The 16599-nt window shown below is 43.7% G+C and overlaps 1 long non-coding RNA gene across 1 annotated transcript; it reads right to left on the reverse strand.

Annotated features, from left to right (window-relative positions):
* Nucleotides 1-472: 472 nt before the first annotated feature.
* Nucleotides 473-2756, reverse strand: LOC129635784 (uncharacterized). Its single transcript, XR_008706449.1, has 4 exons — nucleotides 2712-2756; nucleotides 1933-2032; nucleotides 1468-1534; nucleotides 473-1035 (listed from the first exon to the last, which is right to left on the reverse strand). It is a non-coding gene; the product is annotated as an uncharacterized LOC129635784 (long non-coding RNA).
* Between the last annotated feature and the right edge of the window lie 13843 nt (nucleotides 2757-16599).

The raw sequence follows: 16599 nt of genomic DNA on the forward strand, positions 1-16599 counted from the left end.
CCCAGGGTCTCCCCTTAATATCTACTTAACCTCAGACAACTCAGCTTGTTTTTCTGAGTGAAGGATCAAAATGATGCTGATGCTGTGTGGTCACTGATCTGTGTCATGGTGCTGATGCTGTACCATGTGCTGACCGCTGATTTCTGGCTCTTCATGCCATGTTCTTGCCCCCCGCCCCATACCAGTGTTCTCAAATGTTCCAGTGGGCACCTAGCTGCAAAGGAGAGAGGGCTTGGGCCCCTGAGGACCTGGAGGCAGAATCTGAAACCACTCACAGCAAGCACATCCTTCCAGACTGCCAGCAAGTCCACAGCCCAGGGAAGTGAGTGCTTATGTCCACAAAAAGACACATACAGGAATGGTGATAGCGATGCCATTCATAGAATCCATAAACTGGAAACAAACGAAGTGCCCATTAACCATAAAATCAGTAAATGGAGCAATAGTATGTGAGCACAGAAAATAGCAGACCACTGCTACCCGTAGTGACATGAATGATCTCAGACAAGGTCGAGGGAAGCAAGCCAGACCCCAAGTAGCATTTTCTGTATGACTCCATATACATGAAGTTTAGGAACCAACAAAATTAATCCACTGAACTGTACTTAATAAGATCAGTGAACTTTATTATACGTAATGCCAATTTAAGAAAAAATTTTAATTAAAAAAAAAGGAGAAGATTTAAGTTCTGCAATCTAACCAAATATGCTTAGACTTTAACAATGATTTCCTCCAAAGTATTTCAGGGAAATGGGCTATTTGGGAATATAGGCCTTGTTCATCCAGTGGGCATCAGTCCCCTCTTCCTAGTGTCCATCTATCCTTGGAGCATGCGCCCAGGTTCAGAAGTTTTCCCTCTCACTCCATTTTGAATGATCTCCATAAACACCCAAAGCCCAGAATGGCAAGCCGCTGGTCCATAAGCCACAGTGTCCCCTTCTCAGGTCCTGTTTGACCCAGTCTATGTTGTTTGTTTGTTTGTTTTTCCATATTTCCTTTCAGAACAATCCAGACTTCTCTTGAAACTTTGGATATCTGAAAAATGGGCATGTTGGCAATAAAGGACTGGAGCTGAGATGCTGCAGGTCTTGACAAATGGGACATGGGTGTGTGAGTTCCCCCAGCCCCTCCTGGCCAGCCTCACTCATGCCCTGCATCTTCCTGACCTCTGCTGGCATTTGAGCTGGTGCCCTGCCTGCTCACCTCAGACCCAAACCTCTGCTGCTCTCCTATCCAAATCCTTCCCTGGCCCCTCTGTCACTCCTGCAGAAAGCCTCCCAGAGAAGCTCCCCAACACTGTCTTGTCCTTTCTAGGTCAGGGGCCAGTCCAACCCATCACCTGTTTTTGTACTGCTTGCAAGCTAAGGATGAGTGTGAGATTTTCAAATAGTTAGAAAAAAATCAAATCAAGCATAATACATTGCATTACATGATAATTAGATGAAATTCAAATTTCAGTGTCCATACCTAGATTTCTTGGAATACAGCCATGCTCACTCATTTAGGAATCATCTGTGGCTACAGAGTTGAGGAGCTACAACAGAGAGAGTATGGCTCATAAATCCTAAAATATTTACCATCCAGCTCTTTGCAGAAAAAGTACACCAGACTGTGCTCTAGCTGCCCCCAGTCCACTGGATTGTTGCCGTATCAACTTTATACACTGTGCTGTTTGGATAATTTGCTGTCTTGAACTCTTTAATGAGATTGTGTCATATGCCACCTTTGTATCACTCCTTTCATGGTCTTTTCTTTAATATATTTATTATTTATTTGGCTGCTCTGCATCTTAGTTGTGACACACAGGATCTTTAGTTGCAGCATGTAGGATCTAGTTCCCTGACCAGGGATTGAACCTGGGGCCCCTGCATTGGGATCTTGGAGTCTGAGTTATTGGACCACCAAGAAGTCCCACTTCTTCCATGGTCTTACCTCTGATGGAGCAGATAGTTCTCTGCCTTAGGGGTTGGGGAAGCAGGAACAGCCTGAACCCCTCCAAATGGATTTGGGAAGACTAAGGAGCATATCCAAGCTGAAACACCAAAGGAGGCAGAGACCTGGATACCTACTTTCTCTTTTAATTGCCCCTGCTTACAAGAACCCCAGAACCCTAAGTCTCTACTCCTGGAAGGGACTTCTGAGAGCCTTCCACCCACCCATCCACCCATCCATCCCTTACCCATCCATCCATCCATCCATTCACTCATCCAACACTATTAGCATCCTTGTATGTTTAGCGCCCTGTGCAAGGTTAGATTGGAGACTAAAACTTGGTTTCTGTCCCTAAGAACATAGCACTTAGTGGGTAAGATGGATGTCTAAAAACAAAATTATGCTTCAGTGTGAAAAGCATTATAGGGAGATGTGAACATGCAGCCTGTGCTAATTCCAATTCTTTAATTTTGCAATTGAAGACAACACAGTGAACCAAAGAGGCTAAGAAACTTGCCCAAGGTCCCACTGCAAGTTAGTGACAGACATGGAACTAGAATTCTTTCTTAACTCTCTCTTCTTTGCACTTTGCTCTCCAATTCCTTCCTCCTCTTATTCATTTAACAAATAGTATGGAACCCCTGGAGTAGGAAATGGCAACCCACTCCAGAATTTCTGCCTGAAAAATTCCATGGACGCAGGAACCTGGTGGGCTACAGTCCATGGGGTCACAAAGAGTGGCATGACTAAGAAAACACACACTCACATGGAGCCCCTACCACATGCCAATCACTGCTCCATGTGCTGGGCCTGCAGTAAGTGAGCGAGAAAGACATGCTTCCTGCCTGCCGGACTTTCCAATGGAGGGGAGGAGGCAGAGAATAAAAGCATCAGCAAATCAATCAGTTGGATGATTGGAGCAAGCTGTGTGTTCTAAAGAAAGCAGAAGAGTCAGAGTAGCTTGGCCCCGCTTTGGGGGGGGTGGGGGGGGGGTGGCCAGGGAAGGCCACCCTGAACAGATGACCCGGGAGGGGACCCAGAGTGAGAAGAAGCCAGCCACAAGGTCAGAGAGGAACGTTCCAGGCAGAAGGAAGAGCAATAGCCAGGCTGTACTTCCTCCCAGACTCAACTCCTTGCTCCACTCTGAACAAGAGAACCACACCCTGGAAGGTAACTAGTGACTATTTCTCATTCAGGGTTTTGCTCTGCTTTTTGCTTGTTCGGTGCCCGTCTGCTGTGCTAACTGGAAGCGCTGTGAGAGGAGGTGCTGTGGAGGGTTGCCCATCCAGGGTGTTGCTGTGAATTGAAGGGAAAGTGGTGGGGAGGAAATTCTGATGGAGATGGGGAAAGCAAGGGGGGTTCTCTCTGAGCACTCAACTGACAGTAAATGAGACTCTGCAAGACTGGTTACCAAAAAGTAACAAAACCTCCGTCTCAGCCACATAATTGCTGCACTTAATTCTTTAAAGGATTATCTTTGAGACTGGAGGAGGGTAGGGAGCCCAACTTGGGAGTTCTGGCATCCACACAACCTCCTCTGAGGCAGCAGGAAGACCTGGGGATCCCAGTTGCCTCAGCAACAACCCGGTTGGGAGCCAGGAATCCAGGGTTATAGAACCATCTCTGCCCCTGAGTGTGTGACCTTGAACCAGTATCCTACCCTCTCTGGGCCTCAGTTTTCTCATCTGTGCAGTGAGTGAGGATATGCTGAGAAGCATAGTTTCAAACTATACTTCAAGGAGCCCTAGAGTCCTAAAGAGGGGTTCTTAAGGTTGCCTTGGGGGAAGGGGCAACAGAAGATAAGACAGAAAGAAGTGGTGTCCCTGTTCTTTTCAACCAGAATAGCCCTTCTTGAATCCACTTCACCCTCTGGGCTTCTGCATGAGGAGGTGATGTGTAGTAATAGCGAAAACAAACACTGAGCCCTCCCACGATGTTGGGTGGATTACATGCGCTAATGTGTGCAAAGCGCTTAGTGTAATTACCCTGCTTAGTATTTTATCATGAGCATGTATATATCTTAGAGATGAGGAAACTGAGGCTCTGAGCTGTTAAGTAACCTGTCTAGGATCTAAGATGCAAGCGCTTGTGATCAGGCCCTTTTTAGCTGGCCCAGGATTCAGAGTACAGGTGTTTTGTACTAAACTAACAGGCTTGCTAGTTAGTTTAATACAAACTGAGGGCTCTGCTGCTTACTAACAGGCCTTGAGGACCTCAAGGGTTATTGAAGGAGATACTGCACATGAGATACTTTAGCTGGAACTGGCTTATGGTAAAGGTTCAATAATTGTTAGCTGCTATCATGGTTATTGTTATTTTAGTTTCATGTGAAGACTGATCCCACTTCTAAAATATATTTGGAAAGGACTGGAGTGAGTGATCCCTAGAGATCTCCCAGTCTAGGCAGTCTCCTTCTCAGAGAGAGGCATGCAGTGTAGGTGGGTGGTACCCAGCTGCTGTGAGGGTTGGCAGGGGTGATGCTGGCTGGTAAGGAGGCTGTCATTAGTTCCGTTTTTACAAAGTGAGAAAAAGAAGGACAGACAGGCTCACTGGAACAATCTCACTGATTTTCACAAAATTCACTTTACTTCATTTAAAGGACGGTACTTGAATGAGATGGAAACGTAAGAACAAAACTGCCTGGTGTTGAGCCCTGGCTATGTTCTGGACACTTTACACAGATGCTCTTGTTTAATCCTCACAACCCCAACCCCCGCACTCCCCCCACCACACCTCCCCCCACCCCCCATAGAGTTGAGACAACTGAGACTTAGCACAGTCGACTATTTTGTTTGAGGTCCCATCCCACAACCGAAAAGTGGCAGAGCTGAGACACTCAGAGGCCCTCAGGACGCAGAGCTCTGCTCTCTTTACCCACATGCAATCTGTCCTGGGGCCCACTTTTATGGTTTCTGGCCTTAATGAGATACCATTTATATGCCATAAGATTCACCTATTTAAAGTATACAGGTCAATGGCTTTTGATTTATTACACAGTTAGGCAATGTTCGCCCTAGGAGAATTTTAGAACTTTTTTATCACCCCTGCCCCCAAATTCCATACCCATTAGTGGTCACTCCTCAATCCCCGTCCCTCCCCTTCAGCCCCTTCTGACCTCTGATCTACTTTCGGCCTCTGTAGATTTGCCTAATCCAGACATTTCAAATGAATAAAACCATACGAGATGTGTTCTGTTCCTGGCGTCTTTTTACTGAGCGTAATGGTTCTGAGGTTCATTCCTGTGGTAGCATAAGCTTTGTTCCTTTCTGTGGCTAAAGAAGATTCCAGGTACAGGGACACCCCACTTTGTTTATCCTTTTATCAGTCGATGGGTACCTGGACTTTTCTACTGTTTTAGCTGTTAGGAATAATGTTGCTATGAACATATATGTTTGAGGTGGGTTTTTTGTTTTTTGGGTGTTTTTTGGCATGTTTTCATTTCTCCTGGGTAGAAAGGCTGTGTCATATGGTAACTCTATCCTTAGCATTTGAAAAACTGCCAAACTGTTTCCCAGAGTGGCCATTTTGTGCATTCCCACCAGCAGTGTATAAGGTTGCCAATTTCTCTACATCCTTGCCAACGCTTGTTATTATTTGCCTTCTTGATTACAGCCATCCCAGTAGGTAAGAAATTGTATTGTGCTGGAGTTTTGATTTGCATTTCCCTAATGACTAAGGGATTAATTTCCCTAATTTCCCTAATGACTAATGCTGAGCATCTTTTCATGTGCTTATTGACCATTTGTGTATCTTTTTGTGTAATTCAAATCCTTTACCTGTTTTAGAATTAGATTATTTGTCTTTATGTTGTTGAGTTGTAAGAGTTCTTTATATATTCTGGATAAAATCACTTATAATAAATACAATGCATCAGCATTTTTTCCAGTTATGTGGGTTGTGCTTTCACTTGTTTGATGGCATCATTTAAAACACACAAGTTTTTAATTTTGAGCTCCAGCTAATAAATTTTTTGTCTTGAATTGCTTATGCTTCAGGTATTATATCTAGAAAATTATTGCTTAATCCAGAGTTGCAGAGATTCTCACTGATATTTTCTGATTTTGCAGCCCTTTATGTCTATGGTCCATATTGAGCTGTTTCGTGTATGATACTATATAGGGTCCAAATTAATTCTTTTGCATTTGTGTATCTGGTTATCCCAGAACTGTTGAAAGGGCTATTATGTCCATGTTGAGTTGTTTTGGTGCCCTTATCAAGATCAATTGCATATAAATATAAGGGTTTATCTCTTTTGAGCTTTTGATTTTTTTTTCCATTGACCTATATGTCTATCCTGAGATCCAACTAGTCCATTCTGAAGGAGATCAGTCCTGGGTGTTCTTTGGAAGGAATGATGCTAAAGCTGAAACTCCAGTACTTTGGCCACCTCATGCGAAGAGTTGACTCATTGGAAAAGACTCTGATCCTGGGAGGGATTGGGGGCAGGAGGAGAAGGGGATGACAGAGGATGAGATGGCTGGATGGCATCGCTGACTCGATGGACGTGAGTCTCAATGAGCTCTGGGAGTTGGTGATGGACAGGGAGGCCTGGCGTGCTGCGATTCATGGGGTCGCAAAGAGTCGGACATGACTGAGCGACTGATCTGATCTGATACCAGTACCACACTGTCTTGATTACTATGACTTCGAAGTTAAGTTTTGAAATGGAGAAGCATGAGTTCTTCAACTTTGCTCTTCTTTTTTGAGATTGTTTTGGCCTTTCTGTGTTCCTGGCATTTCCATATAAATCCTGGAATTAGCTTCTCACATGCATGTGTGTGCATGCTCAGTCATGTCGTCTCTTGGGGGCCCTACGGACTATAGCCCACCAGGCTCCTCTCTCCATGGGATTTCCCAAATTCTACCCAAAAGAGTCCCATTTTTTTAGAAGTGTTCTTTCTTTTGTGAAATAAGGTGATAGAAGACAGTAATTTTTAAAGACTTTATTTAGCCAAAGAGAGAGAGAGAGAAAAGAAAAACAATCCTGTATTGGGCCCACAAAATTCTGGGAAATGTTATCAACCTGTGAAATCCAAAAGTGACTTAGAAATTTATGGAGAATGGGTCAGATTTTCAGGTAGGGCAGAGAGTGTGCCCTCCTAGGGAGGAGAAGACAGAGATGGCATCAAGTGGATCCTTGTTGTAGCAGCTACACCTTGGAGTGTCTGAAAGACTGAGAGGTGGGATGGGGAAGACCCTATTTGCAGGAAAGGCCCAAGAGACTCCTGGGGAAAAAAGTCACCCTCAACCTGGGGAACAAGGTCTTGGCCCCAAGTAGGCACCAATGTCAAGATGACGGAAAGGGGGTAACGTAGGGGACAGCCCAATGTCTGACATTCAGAATTAGCTAATATTGACTGAGTACTTATCCTGAACTAAGCATTTTAGATAAATCCTTATTCAATGCTCACAGTCTGCAGTCCATGGGGTTGCAAAGAGTCAGACACAACTGAGCAACTGAATTGAACTGAACAATCTTTTAAGTTCATGTTGCATCGCTTAACTGGCTGACAGAGCACTGTCCAACAGAAATACCATGTATCCACATATGTGATGTAAAACTTCCAGGAGTCACATTAAAAAAAGTTAAAAGAAGCAGGTGAAATTCATTTTGGTAACATTTTTAGATAACTCAATATTTCAAAAATGGTATTCTATCCAACTTGAAATCAACATTTACTAGTGAGATATTTTTCTATTCTTTTTTTTCTTACTAACACTTTAAAAGCCAATGTGTTCTTATACATGTCCAGAACGTCTTGATTCAAATGCTAAATTTTCATAAGCAAGATTTGACCTGTGTTTAGATTTCATAAGGTTTACATTTGAAAAAATAGCTTCACATTTCTGAGTTATATCAAGCATACTTAAAAGTGAACCAAATATGTGCTTTTAAATTTAAATTAATAAAAAGTAAATAAAATAAAAAAATTCATTTCCTCAGTCTTCAGTTTCCTAGTCTAACCAGATTTCCAGTGCTCTATAGTCATGAATGGTTAGTGGCCATTGTGTTGGACATGCAGGTGAACACTCCTGTCACACTATGTCATGAGGGCAGTAAGAGTCAGCTTGGTGACCACTGCACCCCTTGCATTGAGTGTGACATGGTAGGCATTCAATACGACTGGGTCATTTGTAGAGATGTGGATGGACTAGAGTTCGTCATAGAGAGTGAAGTAAGTCAGAAAAACAAATATTGTATATTAATGCATATATGTGGAACCCAGAAAAATAGTACAGATTAACCTAGTTCCAGGGCAGTAACAAAGACACAGATGCAAAAAACAGATGTGTGGACACAGTGGGGAAGGGGAGGTGGGATGAACTGGGAGATTAGGTTTGACATATATACACTACCATGTGTCAAATAGACAGCTAGTGGGAACCAGCTGTATAGCACAGGGAGCTCAGCTCGGTGCTCTGTGATGACCTAGATGGGTGGGATGGGGGTGGTAGTGGGAGGGAGGCTCAGGAGGGAGGGGATACCTATATATATACATATACATATGGCTGATCAGTTCATTGCTCAGCAGAACATTAATGTATAATGTAATACAACATTACAGAGCAATTATACTCCAGTAAAAATTTTTAAATAAAAAATAAGCATTTCTTGAAGAATGCATACATGAGTGTATCAACAAGCAAATTGAGCTAATGGTCAAATGAAATAACTAGTAAACATACAACTAAACTAGGCCAAATGCCTACAGCTAGTAAGTGGCAAGGAGAGAATTCAAAGCCAGGTCTGACTCATTCCAAAATCCACTGGTTTCAAAAAAAAAAAAAAAATGTGGGTATAGGAAAAAAAGAAGCCTCACTACTGAGCCAGGGGCCGTCAGGGGGTCCGCAATGCCCTGCCAGCCCTCGGTAGGATCCCCCTCGCCCACCTAGCCTTCCTGACCCGCTGTGCTACCTTCCCCCTGGCCAGACTCCGAGAACACTCCAGGAGCTCGGAGGAGTAAAGGCCAGTAGGAGCTGGTGACACCATGGACGTGGTGACAGCCGGCCGCACACAGCATAAGAGCAAAACCCCAGGCACGGGAAGTGGACACCAGCTGCACGGACAGAGCCCTCATTTGTCTTGAAATCTGCAAGACTGATCTCATATCTGGTCACCAGTCCTGCCCCGGAACAGGAATTGGAAGCCAAGAGAAGACTTCAGTTTCAGTCACAGGACTTCAGAGCTGGAAAGAGATGGAAGGTTCATCTCATCCAAAACATTCATCTGGAAGATCAGGAAACTGAGGACCAAGAAAGGCAAGGTCCCACGCTCAGTTACACAATGGTCTCTTTAAAAGGAAAGATCACATCTTAGTATCTCTATTGCTTGTGATATTACTACTTATTTTCTCTAAAATGATACTAGATTCAACTTTTCTTCCAACCCCTGCCAATCCTTCTGCTACCCCCATAATTGGAGAAGGCAATGGCACCCTACTCCAGTACTTTGCCTGGAAAATGCTGGAGCGAGGTGGCCACATTGCCAAGAATTTCAGTCGGTTCTGCCTTGAGCTTTTGCTGACCATTCTCTCTGCCTGAAATGCCTTTTCTTCCTTTGTTCTTTTCTACTCCACCCTTCACAGTCTCAGCCTGGCTAGAGGGTTACCTTTCAAGGCCAGGGTCAAATATCACTTTTTAGATGAAGTTTCCTCTATGCCAGTGAACTTGTGCATCTCTTCTTCTATGAGCCTCTCCACAGTAGCTATGGGACAATGGAGGAAACCAGGGGGCTTCAGGAAACTATGGGAGGGGCCCTGTGCTTTACATAGTAAGTCACATGCATGCATGCTAAGTTGTTTCGGTTGTGTCTGACTCATTGCGACCCTCTGAACTGTAACCCACCAGGCTCCTCTGTCCATGGGATACTCCAGACAAGAATATTGGAGTGGTGGCCTTTTCCTTCTCCAAGGGATCTTATGTCTCCTGCATTGGCAGGTGGATTCCTTACCACTAGTGCCACTTGGGAAGCCATGACTGAGACCTAAGGTTGAGGGGAGATTGTGGAAATTAAGACTGGAAAGAAAGGTTGGGGCTGACGGGAGAATGGGGCAGATCATAAACAGTTGAGAAGTGAGGACATGGAGGCCTTGCTGTGCCTGTGTGGAGTGGAAGCCAGGAGATCTGGTCCTACAAAAGGGGCATTTCTCTGGGGATCTTGCTTGATCCCATTTTCACAAGGAGATGGAAAACAACATCACTGAAGGTGTGATCCCTGACCTCCCAAAGCTTCAACTCCTATAAAGATCAATCATGTATTCATTTATTCAACAAGTGCCCATTGAGAATTTTACCTTGTGCCAGGCACTATCATAGACATGGAGAATAAAAGTGTGTGTGTGTGTGTGTGCGCACAGAGTGGAAAAGGTTGATATGTAGGCTCATAGTTCTTTCTTTTTTTTTGTTTATGGAACAATATAACTTTATTTTTAAAAATCCATTCTGGTAATACACCTTATAATGGCAAATTTTATTCATATATTCTAATAGTGATTACAGGTATATTTAGACATTTTTCTACCTTCTTTTTTTCTTTTCCTTTTTTTGATTCTGTTAGTCTTGATACATTTTCCATATTTATTATTTCCTTCTGATGTTTCAGAAATGTATCTTTTTATATATACATAGATACAGTCCACCCTCCATATCCTGGGGTTCTATATCTGCAAATGCAACCAACCATGAACTACTTGGTAAAATAAATTAGAGAAAGTTCCAAAAAGCAAAACTTGAAATTGTTACTTGCTGTCAACTCTTTATATAACATTTATGTTATATTTACAACTACTTACATAGCATTTACTTTGTATTAGGTACAATCTAGAAATGATTTAAAGTACACAGGAGGATGTGCATAGGTTAAATGCAAATACTATGCCATTTTATATGAGAGACTTGAACATCTGTGGGTTTTGGATTTCATAGGAGTCCTGGAAAAAGTCCCACACAGATACCAAGGGACGACTGTAATTATAAATTTTTACCCTTGACTAAGAGTTTTCAAAAAGTTTAATGTTTTCCTGAACATAACAAATATCTTAGAACATATTATTTACAGCTGAACTCCAACCCATCATGGTAATTATTTTTCAGAGTTTGAATTGCATTTTTAAACAAACAATTATTAATTTTACATTGAAAGTTCATTAAATGTATTGGTATTTTTTTCGATTCTGTGCTCATAGAAATTTTTCCATTATTTTGTTTTTCTAACTTTTAACATTGTTTCTTATATCCCACATTTTTATTTCAGGTTAATATTTCCTTATTAATAAAAGACATCCCATGTTTTTTCTTCTTGAAAGAAGACTCTTAACCTCTCAATCTTTTGCATTCTAAAAACTGCTTTATCTTGCCTGCAGACATGTCTAAAAGTTTAGCTGTGTATAAACCCTGGGTTATAATACGTATTTTCCTTTAATGCAGTTATATATTACCCTTTGACCTTTGGGCATCATTATTGTCCAAATGCGGGGAAAATCTTGTCAGTCTAAATTCTATGACTTTGTAGCCTTTCAATGTGCCAAGCACTGTCCTATATGCTAGGGATACAGCTGTGCAGAAGGCAAGTAGGTTCCTGCCTCAGGAAGTCCCTGCTCTGGTGAGAGAAGACAGACATTGAATAAGTCATGACAAGTTGGACAGGTGCAGTGCATTTTGTGAAGGGATAGTAAGAAGCACCACAGGCACATGCAGCAGGGGAGCCTGTCTTGATCTGGTGCCTCCATCATTTTATCCACCCCTCAAAGATGAAATACAAAGAATTCCAAGATGAAAGGTGAAATGCAAAGTGCCGGGTGCTTTGGATGTCCAGCAGGAGGGCACAGAACCTTGGTGGGATTGAAAGGAAGGTCTTTTGGAGGAGGTGACACCCAACATCATCTACAAAGATGTATGACTATAGGTCGGAATAGATACAAGGAACAAGAAGGACCTGTAAAAGAGGGTCTGAACTTTTCTGACAACATGATATTTGATTTAAGACTTGAAACCTAAGTGGAAGTTAACTGGCAAGAGATGAAAGGTGACAGGTGTTCCCAGCAAGTGACGAGCATGTGCAAAGGCCCTGGGGTGGGAAGTATGATTCTCTGAGAACCACTTTTCTCCCCAGGTCCTTTGGCAAGGATCTGTAGGGTCAAACCACCAGTTAGAGCAGAGAGCTGGTGCTGGAGAATGTCCTGTGTGCTTGCTGTGCTCTGTTGGTGGGGCATTCAGGTCACTGAGAGGCATCTCCCTGGGACCTAATTCTGAACTAAGAGCATCTGAAGGAACTTTAAAGATCATTGAGGGACTTCCCTGGTGGTCCAGTGGTTAAGACTCTTAGTGCAGGGTGTGCAGATTTGAACCCTAGTCAGGGAACTAAAATCCCACATGCTGTGTAGCATGGCCAAAAGATTTAAAAAATAAAAAAAAAATTTTGAAAAAGATCATTGAATTTAGCATCACCAAGCCCTCCCCCTTTCCTGAAAGAGAACTGAGACTCAGGGAAAGCAGGGGACTTATGAGTGTCACAGATGATCAAGCTAATTAATCATCACGAGGTAGAGACAATTACTGGTTTCATGCAATGAAGAAGGAAACTGAAGCTCAGAGGGGGATCTTGAATGGGGTCACCCAGCTAGAAACTCCCAGAGTTGCTGACCCCAGAGACTACAATCCTATTCAGCAGAACTCTTAGGCAGAACTTGGCAAGAACCCAGGTTCTCTGACATTCAGCTTCATGCTTCTTGCTTTAGAATAGAAATTCAACCTGGTGTACCCTTTCTGGGAGACCTCCTTGAACCAGGAGTGACCAATTTCAGGTTCACCCTTAATAGTGTGGGGCAACAAGCAAGGGTCCAAATGCCAGGCCCTGTGGCTCTAGCCCACCTGCCTTCCCTTCCTACCTGTTCCTTTTCCACAAGAAAGGTGCTGACACCTCTCAGCCAAAACTCCACCCACACCACCCCAACGCCTGCCCAGCAAACAGCACCAACTTGCTCCCTCTTCGACAGCCCTAGGGATGCACTGCCAGCCCTTGGAGAAAGCCAACTGGCAGAGGCCTGATGCAGAGGGAAGTGATGGGGAAGGCCACAGGCTTGGGGTGAGCTGTCCCCTTGACTCCACAGACTCTTGGCCTCAAGGGGAGAATGCTGCTGGGGGATGGGCAGAATGGGTCAGGATGGGGCCCGATAGCTCCAGCATGAGGATTATCCTAACTGAAGACAATCCCGGGGCTACCACTAGGTCCCCCCTCTACCCTCACTAGCCAGCTCTCTCCACCAGGAGATATTGATACATATTCCTTATACTCCCTTCAAGACACACAGCCCACACCCCTACCTACTCCTGGGCCCTCACCTAATAATGACCCCCACCTCCCACCTAAATCACCCCATCCTCACCTTGGTTGTGCCTTGACTTGTGCAAACCACAGGCCTGCGAACTGTGCTGATGCAGGATGAGTCAGGGGCAGAGTTCAAGCTGCTGAGAGTCCTGGGAAGCTGCTCTGAGCAGGGAAGAGGAAGTTCTGGGGCCAAGAGGAGTGAATCAGGCAGGAGGTGCTCTCACATCCTGGTTTCTGGCCTCTACTCAGAAACACCTGGCAGCAAGGCGGGTGGAGTGGGGGCTGTGTGGGGGGTGGGGTCAGGCAGCCCTGGTCTTGGGTCAGGCAGCATTAAAGAAGTCTGTTTTTCCGGGAAAATATGTAGTTACAATCTCCAGAGTTGCCGATTCTGCAATTTGCTTATGGGGGAAATGAGAAGGCTGTGTATGTGTGTGTGCATGCGTGCATGTGTCTGCATGTGACAGCTGTGTGTATGTCTCTGGGCACACCTGTCTATACATCCATCTGTGTGGTTGTGTGTCTGTGTATTCAGTGTCTACGTCTGTGTTTGAATACGTAAGTCATGTTGCCTATGCCTGTGTGGCTCTGTTGTGTGGGTCTACCTGTCTGTCTTTCCCTCTGTAACCTGTCTTGGGGCAGCAAACAAGAGACCCCCAGCTTGGCTCCTGCCTTATGATTTCTGAACCTGTAGTCTCAACCACTGCCTCTTGAGTACTGACACTGCTTCCTATTTTCATCATTGTTGTGAGAATATAATAGATACAATATATATTTGTTGAATTAATATCTCAGAGGGGCCCCCACCTGGTCCCGCTCTCTGAGAAGCTCCAGAAGTCCCAAAGAGGGGGCCCAGGATGTGGGAGAAACTTCAGGCAGGTATATTTCTTTCATGGCTCAGGACACAAGTGTCAGCTAATCTCTCCAACCCTCAAACTTTTGTCCAGTGTACCCTTCCGCCCTGGTCAAAAGTCAGGAAACAAAGCTCTGAGCTCTGTTGTTACCTTGCTGTGTGACCTTGAGTAAATCCCTTTCTGTCTCTGAGCCTCAGTTTTCCTATCTGTTAAAAGAGCATGTTGGATTTACGGACATCAGAGGCCACATCTAGTCTCAGCATGGTGTGGTGGTTTTTTTGCTTGATTCTTTTGGGGTGCGTGTGTGTGTGTGTGTGGCTGTGCAGCAGGGGAAGCACAGAGTCTTGACTATTAGACCACCAGGGAAGTCCATCATTATGTCATTTTTGCCTTCAAGCCCTTTGCTCAGTGACTCCTGTCCATCCTGACATTGAATTGATTTAATTGCCTCTCTCAGATCCTTCTCCCACTTGTTCCCCTGATCTCAACTCAGGCTATGAGCAGAGGTCCCAACCAAGTCCTGCTCTTCAAGTCTTCACGCTGTTGCTATGTTCTTGGCTCTGAGTGCCCATTGGTATCCCCCAGGAATAGTAATTAAGATCCCCTTTGCTAGAAACCTGCTGGTTGACATTTATAGGCTTGGGAAGGGAACATCTTGGGAAAACGGTGATGAAAAATGCAGTCCTCTACTACATTGGCCTCTAGGCCCCTGGGGGTGGAAGCATTCTGTGAGTTGATTTTTCCAGAGAGAGCTGGGGAAGGGTAAGGGGAAAGGTATTGCTGATTAATGTTCTAAAACCTTCTGTTAAGCATTTCAGGTGGGAACCTTCCCTAGGTGTATTACTGCTTCCCTGCCTTCCCAAACAAGAGGCTAAGCGTGACTTCATCTTTGTTTGATGACTCAGGGCCATTATAAAACATTAATGATTAAATTGAGTGTTAATGCAGAAATGTCCTTAAGGGCTGTGAAGGTATGTTAGGCTATTTGCCCCTGCACTGCAAGAGCCAGGCTTTTTTTTTTTTTTCCATATTTTTTCCTTGTTCACTGGCAGAGTGTCAGCTATCACTTACTTTACATTTGTTCTATTTATAATAGTGAATTTGTTAGATAACTGCATATGTACATTGTGTAGACAATGAGTACATGTATTTACTAAGCAAGGGTCTCGCCTATGAATAAAATACATGGTAGAATTAATACTACCATGACTACTCAGAAGCCTTTTTTCCAGCACTTATTAGCCATGTGAGCCTAAAAAGATCTTTTTATCACTCTGATCTATAAAATGGGATGAGCAATACTATCTGCTTTGTAAGGTTATGGCAACTAAACATAAAGTTGTATGCAATGAAGGCACTTTACACACTTCTTCGCAATAGCTGCTACTCAACAAGTGTTATTTATTTTACTATTTTTAAAAAAATTTATTTCTTTGTGGTCTTCATTGCTTCTGTGAAGGCTTTCTCCAGTTGCAGAGAGCAGGGGCTTCTCCTGTTGCAGCGTGTGGGCTCTAGGTCCCCCGAGCTTCAGTAGTTGTGGCACTCAGGCTCAGAGGTTGTGATGTATGGGCTTAGTTACTCTGCTGCATGTGGGATCTTCCCCGACCAAGGATTGAACCCATGTCCCCTGCATTGGAGGCACGTTCTTATCCACTGTGCCACCAGGGAAGTCCTTGTTTTATTCTAGGATTCCTGTCTGAATTATGGGCCAGTGATATTGCTGGGTAGCTACTCGAGTTCTTCATGACTAAGATGATTCATCCCTAAAGAATGCTTTGAGGTGCAAATAACAGAAATTCAATTAATGTTATCCTAAACAAATGGGTGTTTGTCTTTATTACAAGAGAAAGACAGGTAGACAGCTGTTGCCCTTAGTGACTCAATGATGTTAGGACTGGTGTCACTGCAGCTTTTTTTGGTCTCTGCTTCATGGCCACAATGTGGATGCTGCAATTCCAGTCATTACGTCCTCTTTCAAGGCAGAAAGAGAGAGACAGAATGATGCTGGCTATGTCTGTTTTCCCATGTGTTTGCTTTCCCAGATTTTTCCTTGTTTCATGGTCTAGAACTGGGTTACATGACTGTTATCAGTACAAAGGATTCTGAAAAATATGAAACATGGGTGTCATGATTAGCTTAGACGAAATGTCACATCTCTCTTGGGACTTACTATGCCATCTCTCCTTATTTCCGTCCTCCATCCAGGGTTCTGTTAGTGATAAAGAGGGAAAAATAGATACCAGGTCAGCAGCTAACATTGTTTATCCCAATAACTATCATCATTCTTTATTTAGTCTCACTTAGGAAACTTTGATTACAAATGGCAGAAACCAAAATTGTATTGGCTTAAGGAAAAATAAATAAATGGATAGAAAAATTAATGGGAAGAAAGAAGGCAAAGAATAAAAGAAATGAATTGACGCATATTCCTGAGAAGTCCAGGAAAAACTTGACTTTAGGTAGTTCAGTTCAGTTCAGCTCAGTTGCTCA

Source organism: Bubalus kerabau, chromosome 1, assembly GCF_029407905.1.
Source record: "Bubalus kerabau isolate K-KA32 ecotype Philippines breed swamp buffalo chromosome 1, PCC_UOA_SB_1v2, whole genome shotgun sequence".
In the NCBI taxonomy this organism is placed as follows: domain Eukaryota; kingdom Metazoa; phylum Chordata; class Mammalia; order Artiodactyla; family Bovidae; genus Bubalus; species Bubalus kerabau.